At 37.7% G+C, this 26,487-nt stretch overlaps 1 protein-coding gene across 5 annotated transcripts in view; it reads left to right on the forward strand.

Moving 5' to 3' along the window:
• LOC129727508 (connectin-like) overlaps nt 1-26,487 on the forward strand; it is a 507,752-nt gene that overhangs the window by 171,704 nt on the left and 309,561 nt on the right. The window lies entirely within an intron of this gene.

Raw genomic sequence — 26,487 nt, forward strand, 5'->3', positions numbered from 1 at the left:
TCGTTTGATTTATCAATTTTCGCGACAAAATTGTTGAAGTAGATCTTATTCTTCACTTTGCCAAGAAACTCTCGATGGGGCCAGCTAGGGGACGCTTCATCTTGTAGTGGGCCGACGGCAGATCCAGCCTTAATGGTATTTCTTGATGAACGACGCAACTTCCGGCTAGCATTTCTTACTATAAATTTCCCCGTTCACGGCCAGTCCAGAGCAAAAGAAGAGCAACTTTGACATCCCCTTGTCGCTGATTGCTAGCCACAGCAGCACCTTCTTGGGGAACTTGGTGTGTAAAATGAAATTCCCATCGGAGCTCACTTTTTCGTGAAGGAAGTAAAATACGGAGTGCCCTGCCAGTCGTTGCCATCTATGTTCGCCAGGCAATTTTCACAGTTTGGGCGGCGGCACCAACCGTCCGACCAAGCGCACGCAGCGATGTAGCCAATTTTCCAGTGGTCTTCCTCTTCAGAATCCTTTGGAGCTTCTTATCGCTCAGGGTCGTCGGCGGTTCCGAACTGGGTTTCCTTTCGATGCTTTGACTCTTGTCCAATAGTGCCACGATGATATAGATGTTGAAACGGGTGTGTCCGGCGTCCACGAAGTGTGCACGTCCATGAAGTGTCGGACTTCTGGTAAGGCTTTACTCACAGTAGTGAAAGTCTCTGTTACTTTATGATGATGATGATGATGGTCCCACCTCATACCCCTACATCGGTTTGAGCTGGACGATTTATCTATATGAGATATTTTTAAAAACATGCAATGTAACCAGTTGGCAAACAAATAACGGACTGGTTATTAATTTCAGACATAGTAACCCTTCAAATGAATACAATAAGGGCCTAGAAATTGCTTCAAAAGCGCGTTTTAGATCCAAAAACACCGCAAAAATAGTTTCTTTAGCCTCGATTTTTTCTTTCCATTTTGCTAACACCAGATTCAAAGCGGATTCACAAGAGTGACCCTCTCGATAACCTGATTGCTCTGGTATAAGCAAGTTATTACTATTTAAATAATTCATCAGCTGGCCTTTTACAACAAGTTCTAATATTTTCTCTAATGTGTGCAACATGTTAATGGGACGGAACTCTTCGGCTTTACCCGTCCCAGTAATCTTAGGGATAGGAACCACAAGTGATTCCTTCCAAACTTCAGGCACGTGCCCCGTTTGTAATGATTCATTAACAAGGTCCAGCAGGTCGTGTCCAATGACATGAAAGCAATCTTGTATTACCTTTGCGTTGACATTGTCGATACCAGCCGATCTTTCCAAAGAAAAACAAATATCTTTCAACTCTGCAATAGTAATAGGATGAAAACCATCAAAGCTACAGTTATTACTGATCGGCTGTATTATTTCGTCCGGTTCATTGACCGGATCAATGCTTTGATTGATCGATTGAACACTGTCAACGAAATAATTGTTGAATTTCTCTGCTATTACCCGCGCCGGTTGTTCTCTCAAACCGTCAAATGTTATGGATTGCGGAAAACTGTCTTTATTTTTCATTAATGTTTTTAATATTTTCCATAACTCTTTGCTGTTATTTTGATGTTGATCGATCTTTCTCTGTATATATTCACAACGGGCCTTTTTCAAGACGCGTGAATATAAATTACGCACGACAGTGTACCTATTCCAATCATTATTATAGTTACTTCTGCAAAATTGTTTGTACTTTTTATCTCTTTTACGTTTTAAAAGTAAAAGATCCAAAGAGTACCAGCTGTTCGATTTATCCGATTCAATGTACTTTTCAAAAGCTAGACTACTGGTACACTCTTTCAGCGTATTGGTGAGAACAGCTGCTTTATTATTCAAATCACCAGTTATTGGGAGAAAATCCAAGCTTCTCAAAACAAGCTGAGACAATGCTTGCTTTGAATATCTATTCCAGCATTTAATTTTTACCTTTTCATCACGGTTTCGATCATTCTCTATCAAAATACAAATTGTCTCATGGTCTGAAATTTTCCAATCGGCCTCTGTAACAGAATGAACGTTGTCAAAATTGGAAAACACGTGATCAATTAATGTTCGCGAATGTCTGGAAATTCTCGTAAATTCTGAAACCGTTTGTGTTAAATTGTAAAAGTAAGCTAACTGCTTCAATTGATTCGAATTTGGATCATTTAACCAATCAATATTGAAATCACCAGCAATGACATTTAATTTGTTTAAATCAACGAAATTATCCCACCAGTTATCTAATATTTCTAAAAAACGCTGGTTACTTGAACTAGGGGAGTGATATAAAAGTCCAAAGTTTCCAATCGTCATGCCACCTTCAACTGAAATTCCAAGGAACCAATTATTTTCAACAGTTTCGTTTGATAGAATGTTGAATGTTACTGATTCCTTGGCGTAAATAGCAACCCCACCAGTATGTCTGGAATGCGAAAGGCAAAAAGCAACTTTGTATCCCGGAAAACTGTACTGATCAAATGCATCAGAATCTACTATATGAGTTTCGGTTAAAAATTCTAGCATAGGACGTTTTGTTTCCACAAGATGCCGCGAAGCAACATAATTTGTAGATAAACCAGCAATATTCAGATATAATATTTCTAACTTCCTCTCACATTGCGTAACTTTTAGCTGCTATTTACCTAAAAACATGTTGCTTTTTCTTTTTTCAAACAGTCTCCGATAAACCGGACACTGTGAACTAGAAGCTGGATGTTTAACGTCCAAATTCATTTTTAATTTTTTATTTGACTTTAAACAATTCACGCAGTTAAATTCAGTTGAAGAGCAATCAGATGTCTTGTGTTGCCCGCTACATTTGGAACATGTTTCGGGATTAACACACTCTGTGCTTTTATGGCCAAATTCTCCACATTTAAAACAGCGCAAAACATTAATGGCCTCTTGTACAGGACACTTATCCCACCCAATGCTTACTTTTCCAGCACTCATCAAAGTGTTATAAGTGTCCTTGTCAACTTCAACAATTACATTATATTTATTATATTTGAAGCGAGTATTTTCGTACTCCGCAATAACTTTCACTTCATTGATGTTGATTTCATTTTGACTTTTCAACAAGTCAATGAAGTCTTCAGAGGAATACCGATCACTCATTCCCACAATTTTCATCTTTGGTTTCGGAATTGTAGAAATAACAGCACTATATTTTTCTCCTAGATTGCTCTCTATATCTTTTTTCACAACCTCAATATTATCCCCTGTTGCACACTCAGCAATAATCGAGCCATTCTTTCCGTTCCTAAAATTACTAATTTTGTGTATTTTTGGATCCAATTTTTCTTTCAAAAATAATCTAGTATTTTCACTCGACTGGTTTGATCACAATGACCGGCCGAGCCTTACGGTTCTCTTTTTTTTTATTTTTTTTTAAAAACAGTCCCAGTTGACCCCGCTAAAACGTTCGCGTAGGTTTGTTTATTACCACAAAAAAACCTCGTAATTGCGTCTCGAATCGTCTATAATCAGTTCATCGCCTGCTAAAAACATTTTCTTTCTGGGATTTGAGTCCGATTCATAGTGAACCGTTTTCTCATTACGTGCTCTCTTTCTGTTCATTGAGGCTGCATTATTTTCCCGATCTTTAATTTCAAGATATTTTTTTAAATCATTCAGCTTACTGGCAACACTGGTTTCAATGCATACCATACTCTCACGCAGAGAGTCACTGACTGATTTCAAAATTATCTCGATACCACTTGAAATTGCCGTGTTTATCTTCGATTCAATTTTGCTTTGGTTATCGGTAAGCGACTGAGACATAGATGACAATACACCCATAATCTTGGTCAGCTCACCACTCAAAGCATCAATGTTTCCGCCGTCATCTTGGGCTGATAGACATGATACACATTTAAACACAATATTATCATTATCATTTACGACTTTCGCTGCTTTTTTGTTAAGGGGTGTGCAAACTCTATGGAATTGAGACTTGTATTTACCAACGCAAATAACAGGATCATCGCTAATGCGAATGGTATTGCCACATTTCGCACAATCCATTATCCCGATACAAACAAGCAGACGCCGCTGCAGACAAATACGCTGGTATCGTCCAGCAGCAACGGCAGAGGCTATAGGCAGCGAACAATGAAAAAAACAACAATGAAATTTCAATCAGCAGCCTTACTTTACTTTATCATACTTTATGAACTCTCACTCAACGACATCCATTGAAAAGTGGTCACTCGCACATGTGCACGACAATTTTAAGTTTCGAACATAGAAAACAATTAATTTTTTTGGTTTTATCTGATAATTCCGTGTGGGTAAGTACCCACAGGGATATTTTCCGAGTTGGGTACTACCACCCATAATACCCTCATCAAACGCCGGCCCTGTCGTCTTGTTCGCAATAAAACCTTCGTTTTTCGTCCACAGCTGCAAAAATTTTTGCCATGAAAGCTTCTTGGCCGTGCAGAGTGTGCAACTTTCAGCACTGAGAAGCGAATAGTTTGCAAACGAATAGCTGTCAAAAAGTTCCTAATCCACCTACTATAAGCACTGCTCTACAACTGATAATGTTTTATCGAGAGAAAAAAGCAGAGTGCGTGCGAAATTTTTGGACTGAATCCCGAACCGCTGCAATAAATTCTGGCAAAACCCAATCCTGACATATTTGGCAACACTGTGTAGAATATGTTTAGTGTCTTTCTTCTTTTTTGACAAACAGGAGAGTAATAATTTGAATTGAAAAGATCAGAGGAAAGGATAGAATTTCAACAATTCTGAGCATAAAAAACGCTGAGAAAACACAGAAATAGCTTAAAAAATTGTGCCAGATTTATTGGAGAAGGAAGTTCTGTTCTTATTCTTATTTATTAACTTATTCTTATTATTAACGAAACTATGAAAAATTTCTCAATAATCAGTAAGTATATTTAATGTGATGTTTGATATTTTAACGATTAGGGAGACTAAGTTTAGAAAACAAGTTGATACGAAAACAGTTCCTGACAAAATATCAAGATAGGCAATAATCCTGATATATTTGATTTATCGGGTTCTCACACAACAATTACTTCACCTAAGTTTAAAATGTCGGAAGTGATGACTACTTTAGACTGCGATATGTTGAAACGAGCTTGCAACAATTTTCGGAAGCAAATAACTACAGTCGTGGGTTTAACCAATAAAAACCCTTTTTTTCTACTATTAAATCACCACCTGAAAGTCTATAGAAAAACAGCTGTACCAAAACTACTCCAACGCAATTGGTCACTTCGATACTCCATCCCACAGCCTTCATGTGGGTGTTTCGATTATCTTTGGTGTTTGCTGCCTCCAATGAGTTTTTTCTCCGGCAGTTTCCGTCCACAAACATCGTTATTTCAAACATCTACATCTCACGTTGTAACTTCGCACTGTTTTTTTTGTATGCCCGATTGGTCAAAAGTGCCACTGCGACAGGAATGTTGGTTTTTTTTTATAACTTCGTAGTGCTTAAACGCAATCATTTGTATTTATATGGATTCAATGTGTGTGTCGATCTGGGCTAGTGAAGTTGCACAAGGAACCACATATATGGCTACTTAAGAATAGTTTGCTATCTCCAGTGTACAACAATGAAGTAACTACCGCTTTGAAGGGATCGATAACGGTGCCGGTCACGTCCTTATGATCGTTAGGGTAGGGAAGGATGTTGTAAGAAAGGAGGTGTAACAGTCGTTGTTATCGGAGAAGTTTCTTTCTGCATCGCCTTGGCTGCGACGGAAAGGAAGGGTTGGGTTACCGTGGTATGTGACTAAATCAGACAGTGTTGCGCGCGAAGGTTACTCATTGCGAAGACGAATGATGAGTATCATTCTTGTCAAACCCCACAAGCCTATACGACCTGCGCGCGCGAATACAATTCACCACCAGAAGCATCAAAGTGTCTGAATATTTGTCTTTAACTATACCTAGGTACCCTCGGGAAAGCAAATGCACTTCGCCATGCTCGAATTGTATCAGGTATCAGAGCCTGACAAAGTCATTTTCAATAGACAATTATCAGGTTTTAGTGACGCTTTGACCCGTCGCTTTCAATTGAAAAGCTTTTGTATCATTTTCGAGCACTTCGTGAGTCACATGACACACAGTCGAAAGCTCTTGCTGTGATTCTGACAACTGGAGGGCCTTCAATTGATACAAACGCTTTTCAATTGAAAGCGAAGATTATCACTATCACTCTCACATGACGAATCTCAATTGAAAATGGCAATGAGCGCTGATGGAGACAGAAGGCTTCCATACAGTATATTTATAGAAAAGAGAAAGGAAATATTGATCGGAACTTGCGTAACGTATTAAATGGATGCCATTGCCGTTCTAATACGGCCTGCGGTACAATAAGAAAACTACCATCAAACGACGCGATGCAGTGCTAATTTCAATTGAGACGCTGAAGGAAAGGAAAGAGTCTCTTCCTTCGTCACTCTCTCCGTCAATTGAAATAGTCATTAGTTTAATTTGAAATGATCCGAAAGAAGAAAGAGGGAAAGAGAGAAAGAAGTGATTCGTTGATAGTAGCCAAAAGGAATCAAGGGAAAATGAAACTGTTCGAATCGAAATGACAGCGCGAGTACATCAGTTTCATTGTTTTATTTCGAAAATGTAGAGCCCTGATAGGTAAACGCGCTATCATAAAAGTAACGGAGGCGATCTTCGACTAAACAGGCAGACCGAGTTTATCGACAGTTAAATACGACATTTCAAACCGATTCCCTTTTTGTTATCGATGCGTGTGTTACACGCAAAAGTTCAAGCTTACATCATCCGATGTGTCCTCTCAAAACGCACATTAGATGCTCTGGCTTTTGCACAACAAATGTGTCAAAAGGATAACGCAACAGTTGCGTAATGAATACATTGACAGAGATCGAAATCAAAATATGTATAATATACATAAAATCGTGATGTTTTGGGGGCAAACGATCAGTTTTGGGGCGCTCAAATAATCGCTGGTAACTTTCGCGAGTCGGTGCGTATCAAAGGCTCGTGCATCCCTAAGAACCATCAGCAACCGAAAACGGCCGATAGCGAGCCTTGTTGCAATAGAATTTACTCACGCCAGTAACGTGGAACCGAATGCATATGAATAAGACCAGAGTCATCGTTAAATGCAAAATGTTTTTTTTAATATTGTACCTGTTACATCGACCAACAAAACTTTAAAATTACTTAAACAAAAATTGTTTATATGTAGCAACATTCTTTCGAAAGGTAGAAGAATCACAAAATAAGAGCGTAAAATCGAGTAAAATGTCCGGTAGATTTTTTCTTGTGTGTTTGACAAAGCATTCACTATCCAATCGGCTCTAACTGCGTCTTTTCTCACGGTGAGGAATAATATTAACAATGAAAACTGATGCGCGTTCAAACGGTCCAAGCAGCATGCTTGTCTTCCTCCTCAGCATGTGGAAAGAGCGGAGAAAAAATTCACCGCGCACTTCCCTCTCAGTATGTGCCTGCGTGTAGCAAATGCTGTCGTCACACTGCTTCTTTCTCCACTCCGAAGTATCTCAACCAACTTACAGAGAGACAAACACAATTCCAGCTCATCCCACATCTGATAGAGACAAGAATTACTTTTCAGTCAGGCTTTTTACGCGGTTTTTTATATGCGGTTTTTTACGTGATTTTTTACGCGGAGTTTTGCATTAACGCGGTTTTACGCGGATTTTTGAATTAACGCGGTTTTTTTACGCGATATCGCGCTAATTCAAAAAAAAAATCACGAATTTCCGAATTAACGTGGGTTTGGAACCAGAAACGTTAAAGTATTTATCTAGTAGAAGACTAAGTCCAAAAAATATTATCCGCCCACCGAAAGGTCCGGAATGACCGTCAAAGAGGACAATTTTAAATACTGGTTCTAGAGCGTCTCGGGTTTTTTCTAAAGCCCTTCTTGCTGGACTACTTTACGCGGATTAAAAAAAAACGTGCTTTTTTCTACGTGGATTTTTGAATTACCGCGGTTTTTTTTACGCGGATTCTTGAATTAGCGCGGTTTTTTCACGCGTATTTTCGAATTAACGCGGTTTTTTCTACGAGGTACGTATCCCTCGCGTAAAAAAACCTGACTGTACAGAGAAAACGCAGAAGTACACCGCAGAGTCCACTGGCGAGTAGTCTGGAAAGTGAAAAAAAAGTAGGAGGTTGTATCCAAGACACGACCGCATAAATGACGTAGAACTACGTACACTATTAACAAATGCATTGAGTGTTTCATTACCCTAGTAACACAACTGTTTTTATCAAAGTTTTATAGCGCTTTTTCGGCTGTATTGAGCGCTATAAAACTTTGATAAAACCAATATTTTTACTTGGGTAATGAGTTATAATGTCTACTAATGAAGGGTTGTGAATTTCGTGAACCGGTTTCAGCAGTTAGCAGATCGTGCCAAGTTAAAAACCATACACAGCACACACACACACACACACACACAAATCATACCTTATCATAGACACACACACACATCATACCATATCATTATACCATACACACATCATACCATATCATACACACATACACACATACACACATGATACCATATCATATACACACAGCAAGCAAGCGACCAATCAGAGGACGTTATTTTTATTTCAACAAGGCTTGACAATTTTCAATAGTGCAATAGCTCGTAGATTCAAACAACATTTTCCTGCATTTTGGCAGATGCGTGTATAATTTTCCAATCGATTGCTGCAAGAATGAAGAAAATCGGTTGAAAACCAACCGACCTATAAGCATTTGTATGCTATAGTAAAACATAGTTCTACGCCAAAAAGGCATTTTGTTGTTCAAAATCGGTTGCTGATCGCAACCTTTGTGCTGCCCCAACAGTGGGGGAGTTAAGATACACGGATAACATGCACTGTGGAAGCTATTTCACCTTCTGTAAATTAGACGGCCGCGACAGATGTAACTGCTAGAATCCGCACAGAAAGCTTGCTTACGTTGTCAAAAATTATTAACTTTCAATGACTTGTTTATTTGCCTTGAAAAAAGGCCTTTTGCTGTTCAAAATTGGATTTGGTGATGACGATCTTTATGCTGCCCCAACAGTGGGGGAATGATGGCAGTCTGGCGAGGCACGCTGAAAATAACCGCGCTGCTACTGAGACATGGTGACCAACCACAGCGGAATGAATGTAGCTAGTTTTCCCAGAAACACTCTTTTATAGCCGAAGGGTGCTACGTAGTAGGCCACGCCTTTCAGTTCAGTTGTCTAATTCTCTAATATTCTTTAGACGAATTATTCCACAATTCGCATTCGATATTTGTTTCCAGCGAATAAACACCGATGGTGCTCTCACACACGCAACGGTTTTAACCCGTATTTTATTGCGGTTTGTGACATCAAGCGATTTCGTTTGCTCGTTGTTGCGTGTTGCATCATGTTGCAACTTGGCAGCTGGGAGACGACGAAATTCTGTTAATGCTGATTGATTGAATCGACTTCATATTAGCTCTGCATATTCGAATTAACTGCCTTTATGAATGAGTTCTAACAGGGCAGTTTGTTATTCAAAACCGGTTATGTTGATCGCAGCCTTTGTGCTGTCCCAACAGTGGGGTATTAACTAAATAAACTACAACAGAATTTGATTGCTAGGATCCCGCGAAGAATGTTTGCTTGTGTTGATGCTAGAAAATTTCCACCCTTCAATTTCTTGTTTTTTTGCCTTGAAAAAAGGCATTTTGCTGTTCAAAATCGGTTGCTGAGCAACCTTTGTGCTGCCCCAACAGTGGGGGAGTTACGATACACGGATAACATGCACTGTGGAAGCTATTTCACCTTCTGTAAATTAGACGGCCGCGACAGATGTAACTGCTAGAATCCACACAGAATGCTTGCTTACGTTGTCAAAAATTATTAACTTCCAATGACTTGTTTATATGCCTTGAAAAAAGGCATTTTGCTGTGTAAATTGGATTTGGTGATGACGATCTTCATGCTGCCCCAACACGGGGGAATAATGGCAGTCTGGCGAGGCACGCTGAGAAGAACCGCGCTGCTCCTGAGACGTGGTGACCAACCAGAGGGTTAGTGCTGCTGCTGCGGGACGACTGCTGTTGTCGCTGTCTAGAACTATTATGAGCGGCTTCGGCAGAAACAGGCTCTTATATAGGCCAAATAGCATGTTTTTAATTGCAAGGTATATGATTCCGTCGACCGTGCTTGGGAAGCAATCATTTAACGACCAATCAGAGGACGTAATTTTCGTTTGAACAAGGCTTGACAATTATCAATAGTACAATAGTTTGCATAATCAATCAACAATTTTCTACATTTGGGTGGATGCGTGTATAATTTTCCAAACAATTACTGCAAAAATGAAGGAAATCGGTTGAAAACAAACCGATTTATAAGTATTTAAAAAGGGACATATTACGTCCCTTTTTCGGTAATAGTTTTCCTATTTACATCCCTATGTGGTAGGCTAAAAAAAAACGTAGTTCTACGTCAAAAAACAAACTGGGCAAAAGTGTAGTCCTCTTGTAGCTACACCGCGAAAACGAATCCGACCAGAGTAAACTCGACCGGCACGAGCAACGCAGTCTATTTTTTTTTCTCCCAATATCTTTTCCCCTTCTGCCACGCTCAAGAGACAAACTGTAAAACGCACCGCAGATAACTCTGCTGTGTAATAATTGTGCTTGATGTCCATACGTGTGAGAAAGTACACGATAGTTCATTTCTTCGTTATGAATTTTACAATCTTTCAGCTCTAACAAACCACCATTATCACTTTTGCCCACTCTGTTGTCGGGCATGATTACTAGGTGTTAATCAAAATTGGTCGTAGCTTCCACGGATTTAAAAAAAAAAATAAAATAAAATAAAATGCGAATCGACATATTGCACTTTTCTCAGCCATACTCGACTTTCGCCGTACAAAACAATCACAAACAATAGCGCTCAATAAATCGGCCCGGAGCATTTGAAAAAGCGAACAGCACAGGTCGAGTGCTTGTACCGAACCTCACCTCGGTTGCCTCATGTACCGAAGTCAAAAACTCTCGGCTCGCGTGGTTGGGAAAGGTTCTCTGCGTTTTGTCTTGAGCTAACGGCGGAATGTAATAGGAATTGCCCTGCGTGGTGTGATTGATAGCAGCGGGCTGTGTTTTTCCCATGGCGGCTACATAACGGTGTGAAATGAAAATTTAAAAACAAAAAATATGTCCCGTTTCAAATACTAATGAGTTGGTTAATTTTCAATGGAATTCTTTCGTTCTTGCAGTAATCTGTTGGAAAATTTTCTATTCATCCACCAAAATGCAGAAAATTGTCATTTGATTATTTAAACTATTTTACTATTAAAAATTGTCAAGCCCTGTTGAAACGCAGAATTCGATCTCTTGTTGGTCGCTTCTTAGCACGGTCAACAGAATCATACACCTAGTAAACCGGAAATGCATTTTTTTTGGATCTGCTTCTGGTCAAACCAATTAGTTTACTAGTGGATGGCTGCTAGAACGGTCATAACTAGGTAGCAGCGGGTAGCAGCAGTGAGGCTTTTCCGTGTCAGCTTTCGGCATGAATCATTTTATTATCAAACGATGGGATGGACGTCTCTCTGGTGAAAGTCTGCCTGGCGTCTAATTCTTAGTTTGAATAACAAAAGGGTTATGTACAAAGCCCCAACCGCAAGACTGACGCAGAAATATATAAAGTTGTTCGTTGCCATACTTTCATTGTTGCGTTTGGGAGTGACCGTGACTTCATCAAATGATACACGCTAAATTTACGATAGACCATCTTCACAATGCTAGCAACTTGTATCCAATTATTTAAAAGTGTAAACCTCTTGGAATACTGTGGTGGTCTAGAAAAGATATAAAATGGCAATATAACTCAATTTACCGTCTAATAATATCATCCCGATTCCGGCAATACTCATATAAGCTGGTATTTGACCATCTTTGGCTATTTACCAGGAACATTTTTTTTTTCAGATAGTTATTATGATAGTGTTGGATAAAAGTTGTTGTGATTGATCATTCTCGAATACAAAAATGCAAGTGATAAAAAGTTCTTAACCTTGCAGTCATGGCTTTTAATATTTTTACAATCAAACTTCAAAAAAGTAAATGCAATCTTTCCCCCCACAGCACACTCCGCAGGCCCTTACACAGCTCCAATTTGGAGAGTTAATTCTGAACGAAGGCTATCAAAGCTTTTTTTATCAACCTCCCCTGACCCCCACGCTAAAAAGCTCAATAGGAGCTCTCTTGTGGGGAACAATGTGACATCTCATTGGAACGTAGTTTTTTGAAGAGATTCACGGGAAAAAAATCAAATCTAATTGAACGGTGATAACATTTGTATTTAAAGGTTTACAATCTGTTTTACGCTTAAAAATAACTATCTTAATTATGTGCTACTTAAGCTTTCCTTTAAAAAGAATATTTTTTGTTACTGGTATGAGAGTAGAACAAAACCGTGTCATCTGCGAAAAGTCTTGGTATATCACGATGCTAAAGGTTCCCAAAGTAATTAATGACCAACAATAATAATAATGGTCTAATATTACTCCCTTGAGGGACACCAATATCAAACGCACGAAAGCTACTTCGAATTTCGTTTATTGTTACAAATTGTTTACTATTTGATAAAAAACTTATTTGCTATTCCTCTCATCCAATATCCATCGAGTTTTTTTTCACTAAAATTTCGTGATCAATTAAATCAAATGCTTTTATTTTTCCTTCTTTTTCCTTTTTTTTCCTAGGATAGTTCGTGAATTCGAGAGTGTCGCCAGAAAACTTTGTAACGCTATTGATTACCTTTCACTTATCAGTTATGCAGTCTGAACAATGTTTTAGTTCGTAATGCAGAAGTCTCAGTCCTTATTTTTCTTACTTTTTCTGTTGAAATCGTCTGCTATGATTTCAGTTCATGTTCCAAATTTACAATAGGTGTTTTATTTATGTAGAGATATTTTATCAGTAATGTGTTGAACATTTTTGAACACAAGTTTCTAATTTACACTTTTTGGGAAATTGATGGGATGTCTCATAATAACTGGTCTTCTGAAATTTCGTATAACTTTTTGTGGTTCGACAAAAAGCGTTTATTGTTAAACCACTAAACACTGTTCCGCTTGTATCCAGTTAATCACAATCACTAGCTTTTCAACTTAAGTTGCAGTAATTTTGCCACTTTTGCTGTAATCGATACACGCTAATTGGTCTAATACTGGCGAATCGCCAACTGTAAGTTTATTATTTTTTGAATAATACTTCTACGAACTCATGTATCGCAAACTGTTGTAAGAGATTGGCAACAGCTAGCCGTGATTGCGACTTGCAATATATAAATTACACTAGTCGACAAAAGCGAAAAAATGCTACCCTATAGCTGCTGAACTTTTGCATGGAGACTTTTTTCGAGAAAACGAAGCTTTCGAGCCTTACTGCTAAACAAAATTCGAAGATCAAATCGTTGCCTCCAAATAAATAATAATGCAGAACCCTAATACAGTCATACCTCGATATAAGGCAACTTTTTTTTTTGTTACGTTATATCGAGTTACGTTATATTGAAGCACAAAAATTTTTTTTTTCATTGATGCAAAATTCTTGATAGTTACTCGAAGGTGCGCAAAAAATTATATCCCTTCACCAAGCAGTATGTATAAACCTGTCGTATGTATGACTATTAAAAAAATAGATGTAAGGCACTGGAGGGAGTTTGACAGCAATACTCAACTGCAATTAACAGAACGCTGAATTGAAATATCCAAGGCTTCGTGAAACTTTTATAAGGAAACTGGAATAGATAAAAATACAAAACTTTAATTATCAGAATCTGAGATCCGAAAATTTTTAAATTCAATTGTATAAAACTTGGAAAACTTTCAATGTATTATAAACAAAAAATCATAAAAACATAGGTAAAACAAACTATAATGAAATTTCAGTAACAGTCAGGAAAGTTAATAAATAAATAATAATTAACTGCTGTAACATAACGTTGTCGGTCAAATAATATCAAATTATCAAAAGGAAAACAAGCTCGTATAACGTTGAACAGAATTTCGAAATGGTGGTCCCTTAATAATAATTTTTATATAGTTGTATTATACAATACTGCCGGTAACCGCAAGTCAGTCCCATCTTTAATTTTGTCGATTTTGAGTTAGCATCGGATTTTGGCCTATCATTGAGTGTATTTTCAGATGTACCAATAAAAGAAAGTGGTTTGTTCAACAAAAGTGAAAATCAATACGAAGTCGAACTGTCCCATTATGAAAAGTAACCGCAAGTCAGTCCCAGAGGAAAAATAACCGAAAGTCAGTACCGAAAAAAAACCTAAGTTAATCCACCTAGCGGTCAGACTCAGCCTTTCTCATTCAAACTTATTATTTGTAAAAATAGATTTACATGAATGCCTAAATCAAAAAAGGTATATCCACTCTTTGGGTTCTAAAATATTGATGTTGTAATTAAAGTATAAAATATGTAATTTGACGTAATGTTAGTGCTTCAGAAATAGCGAAATATAAGAAATGACTCTTAATTTCGAACAATTTAATCACGAGCGATACCGGGAACGTTCAAATAGTACGATACCACATTTAAATCATGTTGAGGCCATATATATTGATCAAAGCAGCTATAGTGTTGAATAGCCTTTGAATTTCTTTTCTTTTCAAAACTTTTGAACAGTATATCGAATTTTTATGAAGTTTGTTATTTGTAAGTTATGTTCAAATAAGTCGTTTAATACTCGAGATAATAGACTCTTGTTGTTTTACAAATTATAACATAACGGTTGCTTAAGTTTGATTACAATCAAATGAAAAGGGAACGTATGGGGGAGCCAAACTTTGAAACCACGTGTTCAATCATAATTCATCAGTTAACCCTTAACTATCCCGTTCATTCGATATCAATATTGTTCAAATCTGTTGTGTAGTTTCTGAGATAATGAAGTCTAGTGATTTTCACATTTCGATACATTACAAACGAAGTTACATTCCGATTACAGCAAATTTCAATAGCGTGTTATGAGGCAGCTAGACCTTTCGTTTGATACTAATTCTGTGGAAATCGGGTCAACCATCTCTGAGAAAAGTGAGTGAGCCCAAGTAGTCATCAGAATATGTTTCTTTTCATAGCTGGATTTCACATTTTTAAACATAACAGGAATAGTAATAATCCGTTCGCAAAAAAAAAAAAATCATTAGGGTCTTATGGGGCAACAAGACTTTCCATATGACACTGATTTTATGAAAATCGGTCCAGCCATCTCTGAGAAACATGAGTGAGATTAAATAGTCTCCAGAACACGTTTCTTTCAGTAACTTCTGAACCATATGTTCAATCTTCATAAAATTCAAAAGTTAAGGGTTTTTAGGTCGCCCGTTCATTTGAAAGCAATTTTGTTCAAATCGGTTGTGTAGTTTCTGAGATATTGATGTTTCGTGATTTTTACATTTTGATACATAACCTCTAAGCTAGAAATCAGATTACAATAAAATTCAATAGGGTATTATAGGGCAAATAGACCTTTCATTAGCATTTGATTTCATTGAAATCGATTCAGCCATCTCTGAGAAAATCGACTGAGATTGGGAGAACGTTACACACACACATGCAGAAAATGCATGAAAGAACTGAGTCGAGTGGTATACGACATTCGGCCCTTTTGAGCACTTTTATACCTTTATTTTTTGCAGTGATTGCTATACCTTTCTAGGAGAACAGCAAAAAGTGAAATGAAAGAAATGACTTTTAATTTCAACTTTAATCCCGTGCAAGGCCGCAAACATTGAAATAGTAGAATATTAAATTTAAATGATGTTGAGACCACATATTTTGATCGTAGCTATAGTTTTAAACAGTCTGCGAGTTTCGTTTCTTTCTATAACTTTTAAACCACATGTTTAAACATTATGAAATTCATTGTTTAAGGGTTTGAAAGCCCATTTATTTGAATTCAACTATGTTCATAGCTTCTGAGATATAAGAGCGTTTTTCACATTCTGACGCAGCGCCAAAACTAAAAGTTTGATTACAATGAAATTCAATAGCAACCTAAGCGACAAATAGACCCTTCATTTGACACCAAGATAGAAAGAATCGGTCAGACCATCTCTGAGAAAAGTAAGTGCGAAAGAAAGGTGCATATACACACGTACACACCCACACACAAACCTATACACCTGTACATGCATATATGCAGAAAATGCTCGATTCGTCGAACTGAGTTGAGTAGTATATGACATTCGGCCATTTCAATCATTTTTCTACCTTTTAATTAGCCAGTGATTGTTAGGAGAAAGTCAATATGTCAATATGTCAATATGTGTGATTTCACATTTTTATGAACAACGGACACAGTTACAATCCGATTGCAATGAAATTCAATAGCAACCTATGGGGCAACTAGACCTTTCATTTGACACTAATTTTGTGAAAATCGGTTCAGCCATTACTGAGAAAAATGAGTGAGTTTAAACAACCTCAGGATAACTTTTCTTTACATAACTTTTGAACCATATGTTCAATCATAACAAAATTCAAAAGTTAAGAGTTCTGGGGACAGCCCAATCATTTGAAACCAGTTTTATTGAAATCGGTTGTGTGGTTTCTGAGATATTGATGTTTCGTGATTTTTACATTTGATACATAACCTCTAAACTAAAAATCCGATTACAATGAAATTCAAAAGCAACCTATGGCGCAACTAGACCTGTCATTTGCAATTAATTTTATAAAAATCGGTCCAGCCATATCTGAGAAAAGTGAGTGAGAAAAAAAAGTTGCACATACACACACACACACACACACACACACACACACACACATACATACATACATACAGAAAATGCTCAGTTCGTCGAAAGAAGTCGAGTGGTATATGACATTCGGCCATTGAGACCACTTTTATACCTTCGGTTTTTCCAGTGATTGCTATACCTTTCTAGGAGAAAGGCAAAAAATGGATGGGGAGTGGAGGAGAGAGGTTCTATATGATCGTTTATATGAAAACAAGTTATCTAGAACCAATTATCAATTATTGGGATTATTTTTGCCTTTCACCTAGATAGGTATAGCAATCACTTGCAAAACCGAAAGTATCCGCCAACCACGCTCGACGCCTGGCTTCGAATCCCACCGCCGACATAGGTGTGCAGCAATTTCCTGCTAATATGAGTTCAAGTCCATTTTTTTCGTGGTTCGCTTCTTCATGGATTTATCCGGAAAACCTTCAGTATCGAAAAAGCTTCCATCAGAATCCAGGAAATCATTCCAAGATATCGCCAAAGGTGATGCTCGAACCTACAACGGATTTTGATCATCTTGATATTTGTTGTCGGATGAACCAACTCCAGTCCCGGCTGCAGTTTCTTCATCCGAATCCTCACCGGATGAGCTTTCATCGGTTCCGTACATCATGAGATTTTCCAACAACGACATATTTGGAACTGTTCACATGAACATAGACTTCCGAACAGCGAAGGATTGGCAGATTTCCACGGCAACGAATAACAACACGTCGACAAGCACTTATAGCATCAACAGGGCAATGTGACTGACTTGCGGTTACTTTTCTCGTCGGTGTAGAATGTAATGGCAAGACAGTCACACTCAAGGTTTTTAACATAAAATTACATTACAGTGATTTTTACAACGTTATTAGTGCAGGCTATGCAAACTATATTTTATCAGGAATATTGTCATAATAATTCATCTCAAATAAGTGGTAATTGAGCGTGAATAAAATATCTTTCGAAGCTGTTTTCTCGATTTAATATTTTTACAGATGGGACCAGTGCCTTAGATTATCAATGTTTATTCATGAGTAGATGAATTTAATTAATCTCAGTGTCAGTACATTTATTCTCTGATGCAACTCAGTAACCTATGTTCATTGCGACGATGCGTGAATATCGTTTCTCATATTCAACGACAGAACAGTGGAATGAATATCAAAGGCCTCGTAATGATATTCAAAGAAGCTTCGGTGATTATCAATCCAAGTAGTGCAAATCTGTTCAGACGCTGTACAATGCCCAGTACAGTATAAATGGTCGAATAAGGTTGATTTTGATTTTCACTATTTTGATATGATATTCATTTTTGACGATCAAAATATCAACACGAGTGTTAAAGTTTATCTTGTCGGTGTTCATCGGTTGTTTGGTATCATGAATATCAACGGTCGCATGGGTAGTATGATTATCAATATAAAGACGGCTGAAAATCGCTGCTTTTGAATATCATGACAGTGAATATTCTCAGCACTGGATGGGACTGACTTGCGGTTACCGGCAGTATACTGCCGTTCCAAGCATAGTTGTCCCAGCGTGCATAAGGTTTGTGTAAAACATATGACTACTGTGATTAGAACGGCAGTGTAGTTCGAACCAAATTTGAATTCTTAAAGCAGTGAACAATTTGAGCTAAAATAACTTCAACTTACAAACAAAATCGGAATGGAAAAAATGGTCGGCGAGCGACCAGTGACACCAGTGGCTGTTAAAATTGATAATCGATCTTCCATGAAAAAAATAATGATTTGAACAGTTTATAATGGTATTATAACATAATTTCTCTATAGCAGCTTGCAGGAAACATACGGGGTGGTTAAACTTTGATCGCCGATTACTCGAAATAATATTTTTGGCGCTTGGTTCGGTCTGGTCGCACGCTGACCAAGTACAAGTCTAAACGAAAAGAACAAATAAACAATTCCCCAAAAAAGGGTAACCAATTTATTCGACCATTTTAGATTTGGCTGAAACTTTGCATATACGTTTCTATAGGCAAAAGATGCCATTTTGTGCTATTTTTAATATATTTATTTAATTTTTTAGAAAACGGTTCATTTTTGCGAAGCTATTGAAAAATGCTATTTTGGGAAGGTATTGATAATTACAAATATTTTTAGGGCCAAACGGTTTGTTTAAACTATAAAATATTAACTATGTCCAATCATGGATAAATGAAAATAATCAAGTTATGGTAATGTTGTCTTTGGCAAAGTTGTAGATAATAATTTTGTCCTTCCATAAATAAATGTACCATGTGAAAAAAAAATACTTTTTTTTTCAATATATCATAACATTTTTTTCTCGATTTCTTCCATTTTTCAAGTGCTGCTCGAAAATGAGTCGGGTTCCAAAAAATTTAACCGATAGCACAAAATGGCATCTTTTGCCTATAGAACCGTCTATGCAAAGTTTCAGCCAAGTAAAAAATGACAATTTAAAACAAATATTAAACCTGAGACTTTTTTGTGGAACTGCTCAACTTACAAAATCTTATACAGATGATAATTTTCAATTAGCTATTTTACTCGTTTCATAAATTTATAAATATTTGATTGAGGCATTTTGAAAATTTTTAATTGTCAAACCTTAATGAGATCTTTCTGCAAACTAGAAAAAAGTGTTAGTATCATGGAATTTCAAGCAAATAATCATGTAAATTTTGTGTCATCAGGTGATCTGTGATTTTTTTTTCAAAGCGCTTCCGTGAGTTAAATTAACAGAAATTCTCTTTGGCAATTAGTTGAATTTTATTAAAATTTATCTAAGCGTTGATAGCCTACAAAACTGAGCTGAGCAAAGGAACTACGTTTAACCTAATCAAAACACTAAACTCCTGATTGAAGTAAGTGTTTGGTAACTTCACGGTGATATGTCATGTATAAATGCCTTCCAATTTTCGAGACTCATTTTCCAGTTTAGCCTGTTTATTTCGAATTATACCATATACACAAATTACGCTATTACTTTATTCCCACAATTGCATAATTCACACAAATTTCACCATGAAGCGAACATTTGTTAGCAGGATCTTTTCCGGATTAACTTTCCCACCGGCACCTCCCTGATAGAGTTATAAGTTTCGCGAAAATAATACCATTATGAACGTAAGATGAGCATCAATTCTCGAGCTACATGAAAGTTATAATCGTATTTGCGTGTCCTTAAATACCACCCCGGCCAGGGTACCCGCACATTTTACACGTGTTGTTCAGACAGCAGGCAACAATGAGAGCGGTGAACAATCGCGTCTGCGTGATGGATTTCTCGGCCCCGTGAACGTTTTATCGTGTCCTTCCGTCTTGGCGTTGCCTGCCGTTGCCGCCCTCAGCATTTCACTGATTAATTCACGCCTTGCATCACAGAGGCAAGCTTTGTTGTAGGCTTCGACCGACTGGCTCAGAATCCAGGTCAGATTATGAGCTCGCATAGCGTGTCCTCGCTGCGGGAAGTTTTGGTTTGGGGCAAAGTTGAAATCCTATTCGGTGGTGTCCTTTGTGCGACCACCACCGCGATTTGGCTCTGGCGCATTCGTCACAATTTCGGGAAAGCCCCAAATCCAATTCTCCCCTTCGCAAATGGCTCCGGTAAATGACGACCTAGATCCCGGTATTACATGAGCCTGATCATCTCGCGACCGGGCCGAGGTCCCATCCCTGGTCCGGATTGAGTCATGCCTAATCGTATTATTCAAATCACTTTGTGAAATTTGAATAATTTTTAGAATCTCTTATCCGCTGCTTTACCACATCAAATCACGCCTCACGATTCCAAGGAGCGTGAAAAACATCCTGTCATGTGTGTGCAAACAAAACAAAAAATGTTGCTCACATTTTGATTGCCTCTGGTTTGGTTTGTCGACTCTGTGATGGATACAAACCAAAATATAATGACTCCAGGGGGTGAGAAGTTGAACTGGTTTTTGGTCCGAAAAGTGCGACGTGTAGGAAGTATATATATTTCTTTCGTCAGTTTTTCACCTCGACAGATTGTGCGATGGCTCATGACGTGCTCCGCTTTTCGTTAACTTTTCGTGCGTTGCTTTGGCGGCCACTGACAGACGGGGCGTGACAAGGATTATACGCCGTGAAAATCGTTTGTCGTTTCGAGGGCTGAACAGAGATGAGCTGCCAATGATATCCCGAATTACAAACTCGGGCAAACGGAGACAGGCTAAAAAAGGGCAGCTGACGTTGAAACTAGAACAAAGCGTGACGAAAAATGTCATGAATCACGATTGAGGAATTATGTGAATACCAATGAGGATGTGTGTTAATCGTGATATCTCTCTCTCTCTAAGAATTTGACGAACATTTTTTAGGTTCAACCAGGCAATAGGTTGCTCATTTCAGCTGTCGCTTAGTGTCGTCTATTGCGGATGGAATTTTATCTTGCGTTGTTCAGGCTCACGTAATCTGATGAGTTATGTCATACCTGAATGTGTGCCGAGCTGCAATTAGTCGGCAATCATAGAGCTTCGTTGAAGACGGTTCTGCCTTGCTACCTGGAGGAGTGAAATTTTAAAGTAAACAGCAATTGTTCTGTTCGTGGTTCCGTTATTCAAGATAGCCAAATGTTTTGTAAAATTGCTTCATTTTCCTCCAATCGATGTGAAATAAACATTTATAAGGTGTAACAATGGTGTGTTTTGATATTTTTTTCATAAATTTAATTGCCTGTCATACATATTTACTGCTCAGCCCAATAATGCTTTAATGTATAACATCCAACTTACCTATTATCCATGTTTTGGCTTGTTAATAGGAACTGGCAACAAGGCCAGCTGAATGTGCTTAAAAGTGTGTTCCTTCAAAATTATATTGGTGTAATTAGTGAAAGTGTCAGGTTCAAGCACTGTTTGTGGCAGGGATAGTGGAAAGAGGCGCTGGGCGGAAGGTTTCAGCGAGATAAGCAATTTATTTTTTGAAGTACTTTGTTTGTTCTCAAGTGCTGTGCACCGAAAATAAAGACTGACAAACTAAGTGCTCAGAGCGCCGTCTGCTGGTGGAAACGACTTCAGTGTTTTTCAATATTTTTGAAGGTATTTTTCTCTTAGATTCGCTTAATTGATGCTAGAAGGGAAGTTCGAATTAGTGAAGAACATATCATAAACATGTTAAATTGTCAAAGTACTCAAAAAATGTAGGTGTAATCGAGAATATTTGTTTTGTTTCAAGATTGCTACTATTAGACATCTGAGTGAGTTACTTAGTTATTCAGTATGCAATGAGTAAAAGAAACGTGCTGATAATCGATTTAAAATCAAAACGGTGGCTGGTGACAAGTGATAATCAGACCAAGTCTTTGGGGGTTCACGAGAGGGATAATAAAATGGCTATTAATCGTCGGCCTTCTGGTCCTACACAAAAAATATTTTTCACGTTATAATTATCGAAAAACTTATGTGAATATTTTCCACTGTCATTTTCATATAGATTTTACGTAATTGTCATTTGAGGTCATCATGGACTGGTGAGATAATTTATCCTGTGAATCTTATTCAGTAGACATATACATTTTATGTGAGTTTCACTTAGTGTGTGTGTGTGTGTGTGTGTGTGTGTGTGTGTGTGTGGAACCTTTCTAGATTCCACTGTTTGGCAGTGATATAATGAAAAAAAGACAGTTGCAATTATCCTTAATTTCTTCAACTATCTTAGTTTCAATTTCTAGAAGGTGTTAGCTCTACCGACCTTAGAATCTTACAGATTTTATCATTGTTTCAAGACTTTCAATTCGTTTGATACATTTGTATCAAAAAAATTTACCCGTATTTAATAGCATGTTATATTTATTGACAAGAGGAGTGCTAAATAGTAAAATGAATAAATCTTACCATATATACGTACCAAAATATAACCTATGTATGTACCAAAATATTAACTAAAACCTGATGACAAATTGTTAAACTTGTAATAAATAATGCGTCAATCGGTCGCCTATGCAATTGCAACACTAAGAAAATTAAAATAATAAGGATAAATTAAAAAATATAAGCAAAAAAGAGACATTTATTTGCAATGCCGTTGCTCCATTTACGGTGGAAACAGCAGCACTGTCCGTCCACTCGGACTTGCACACAAGCTTCCATGCAAGCCTTAATGTGGAAAGCAAGTGACGCTCCTTTCAAAACTATCACTTTTAAACTACCTCCCGCATGATCACTATAGCATCGTCTTAATGTTCACTTCCTCTATCACACGGGATTCCGTAGTCCGAATTGCACCACTAAAATTAATTTTTTTTACGAGCCGATACAGGGACTCTCTTTTGCATAGAATTTAACTACCGGTAAAGCGAAAAGCATTTGATTGTCTGATAGGCTCTACGTTTTATACAACGTATAATTCTCAATTGTGGTTTCCCAAATTCTTGAGGGAAGATTTCAGAAATTATCCAAATGTGTTGCTTGATAAGTCGCACGGGCATACAAAATCGCCAATTCGTAAATGAATTAAACGACATACGAAGTTGCAAAATTATATTGCGACATTCGCTGGCGATAATCACTGTTAGCTGCAACTGCTTATGTTCAGGAAATTCCTCGCAATTTGAACTGAATCTGTGTAAAATCTCGATGCCGGATTCTTATGGTTTTTCTAAAGCTCACTTATTGGAAAGTCATCGAGGAATTCCTTTCATGTTCAAAGACAACATCAGACACCAGCTTCGCCATTTTGATTTCTGTGTATTTTCGCACGGAGAGTTCACGCGATACTTCATTCTGTTTGACGTTGCCAAGTTGACGTGGATGCTATGTGATAAAACATAGTATGCACACGTAGATGTTATGTTTGTCACATAAAACATGCAAAATGACAGAAAATGAATAAGTACAGGAAATTTCACGTAAAAATAACGTGAAAAATATTTTGAGTTTAGTAATTCGGGTGATATAAACGAGGATTTGATTTAAGGATTTGCAAAGTTTGAAAACAAAAGAGCGTCGCGGCGGTTGGAAACATCACTAGTATTTAAGCCAAAATAAGAAGCAGGAAAAAGAAAAAAAAAAAAAACAAGAGCAAATGAAATGGACGATTTTAAAAAATATGTGCTGTATTTTAGCGATTAATGTGATTTTTCGCCACTTTGTCCATGATGTTGTTCGGTCATTATGGTTGTGTTTCGGGTTCGATCGATGTGTTGTAAAATAAATTATATTTAGAAGTGTGCTACAGTCAACACCAATGACAGAAGTATTAATGCGAAGAAGATGTTACTAAAACAACTCCTAGTGTCAAATAATATTGATGTCGCCTTCCTTCAGAAGGTTCATTTCAATGATTTCTCTCTTTAATTAAGCCACAAGGCATTTGTGAACATGAGAGAGATTCATAAGGGGCATGTTCCTCTGATTATAAAATCGTTGGATTTTAATGGATTGTTAATGGATTCCGGTGTATGTTTACTATCCATAGCAGTTGATGGAGACCATTTCGTCAACGTATAGGCTCACCCAAGACACAGGATTCTGAGATTCTTCTGGATTTTGTGATTTAAAAAAGCTGGAACTGAAAGTTTTTTTTATTGTGGGTGATTTCAACGGTGTAATGACAGTGGATGCTTTAAATTGTACAGTGAAGGCTTATAACTTTACTAATGGTCTGAAGTCAGTTAGCGCTCGGACGTTGATCAAACAAGACGCATTGTGATTGGTGCTCTTCAAAGCAAACGTTTGGTGTCTCTTCTCACACTTTAGTGTGAACATAACCTTCAAACGGAACCTATTCACTGAATAGTTAAAGATGGATAAAACCAGAAAGAACACGTTGAAAATAGTTTTCGAAAATGGGGCAAAGGCACCGGCTCATCTGGACGTTCTGCGGTTCACAGCAAAAGTTCTAAAGATACCAGCAGCAAGTGTGCACTCAATTTATAAAGACGAGAACGATCGTTGCTTTTACATTAAGTTCTTAGACGAAACGAGGTTCAATGAATTTATGTGTGAAATGGAAGAACAATACCGCTTTGAGTACAATGATGGACAATGTATTTACATCAGATTGGAAGTAGCCAGTAGATTATTCAGATACGTGAGGATCTTTAATCTGCCCCCGGAAACTGAGGACAGAGACATTGCTACTGTTATGGGACAATTTGGTACAATCCGGCAACAAGTTCGCGAGCGTTACCCTGCAGAATACGGATACAGCGTGTACAGTGGTATTCGTGGGTTATATATGGAAATAGCGAAGGAAATTCCGGCCAACTTGTACATCGCGCACTACAAGGTACGACTTTACTATGATGGCCTGAAGAACAGGTGTTTCTTTTGTAAAGCTGAAGGACATATCAAGGCTGATTGTCCAAAAATGGCGGCCGCGAAAGCAGCTGAAAGTTCTGGCTCCTACAGCGGAATTGTCGCTGGTGCAAAGGCGAATAACGCTCGAACGGATATCGAATTGGCATCACCACTACAGATGACCTCACTGCCCTTGATAAAAAAAAGCGTTTCTTCGAAGTCCGACGAGTCGAAAGAGGCACGAAATGTGGTAGAATCGAACGATGGCCATCAACACAATGGAGAAGGTACGAGTGAGATGGACGGTGTCCAGTGTTCGATGAAACGGTCAACGCTAACATCAACAGACGAGAGCTCAGGCAGCGAGTTTACGGTAGTAAGAGGTCGATCGAAGACGAAGAGAGGACGGATGGGCGACGCGTCATCAACCATACTTGACGCACTGGAGACTAGATCGAGATCACGAAGTACGGTGAAGGGTGCGCGTAAGAAAGATGGAGAACGGAAGTAATTGGTTGTTGACCATGTGTTGCATTATTTGGCTATTTTATAGTGTGAGTGACCGTGCGGGTGCTGTTTCTGTGCAATCATGTGTGCGTTTTGGGTCATGAAATAGTATTGACGATGCATTTGTGATAGCATTCCTTCTCTCGTTTCCTCCTTGAACGTCTGATCATCATGCCATTTATTCGTAATATCGCCACAGTTAATTTAAATGCAATAAACTCGGACGTTAAAAAATCTCTGCTGAGAGATTATATATGGAATAATGATTTGGATATTATCTTTGTACAGGAGTTAGCTTTTGAGAATTTTTGTTTTTTGAAAAGTCATGTTGCTATTGTTAATATTAGTGATGATAACAAAGGGACGGCAATCCTAATAAGGAATAACGTGGAATATTCTGATATCGTATTGAACTGTAATGGTCGGTTGTCTTCAGTTTGCATTGATTCAACGAACTACATTAACATTTACGCACACTCTGGAAGCAATTTCAAGAAAGAGAGGGACAAGTTGTTTAGTGATGAAATTATGATTCACCTAGCTCATGGAAAGGAAAATGTTTTGGTGGGTGACTTCAATTGTGTTATTGAAGCTTCTGACACAAATGGATCGAGTAACGTTTGCCATGGTCTTAAACAACTCACAAGTAGTCTCGGATTGAAAGATATTGAAAGATGCTTATTAAGAAATAATACTAATTTTACCTTCTTTAGAGGTTCTACGAAATCTCGTTTAGATCGCTTCTACGGGTCTGATAATTATATTAAATTTGTCCAAAATATCACTACAATGCCCTTAGCTTTTTCGGACCACCATGCTGTGCTCATTAAATTGAATATTCCAGATGAAAGCAATATTCGTTTTATGGGTAGAGGATACTGGAAATTAAATTCGTACTATTTGAGAAGCGAAGACGTCAAAACTCGATATAACACTATGTATTGTAACCTTAAAACTCGAAATTCATTTCAAAACTTAA

Source organism: Wyeomyia smithii, chromosome 3 (genome assembly GCF_029784165.1).
Source record: "Wyeomyia smithii strain HCP4-BCI-WySm-NY-G18 chromosome 3, ASM2978416v1, whole genome shotgun sequence".
Taxonomy (NCBI): domain Eukaryota; kingdom Metazoa; phylum Arthropoda; class Insecta; order Diptera; family Culicidae; genus Wyeomyia; species Wyeomyia smithii.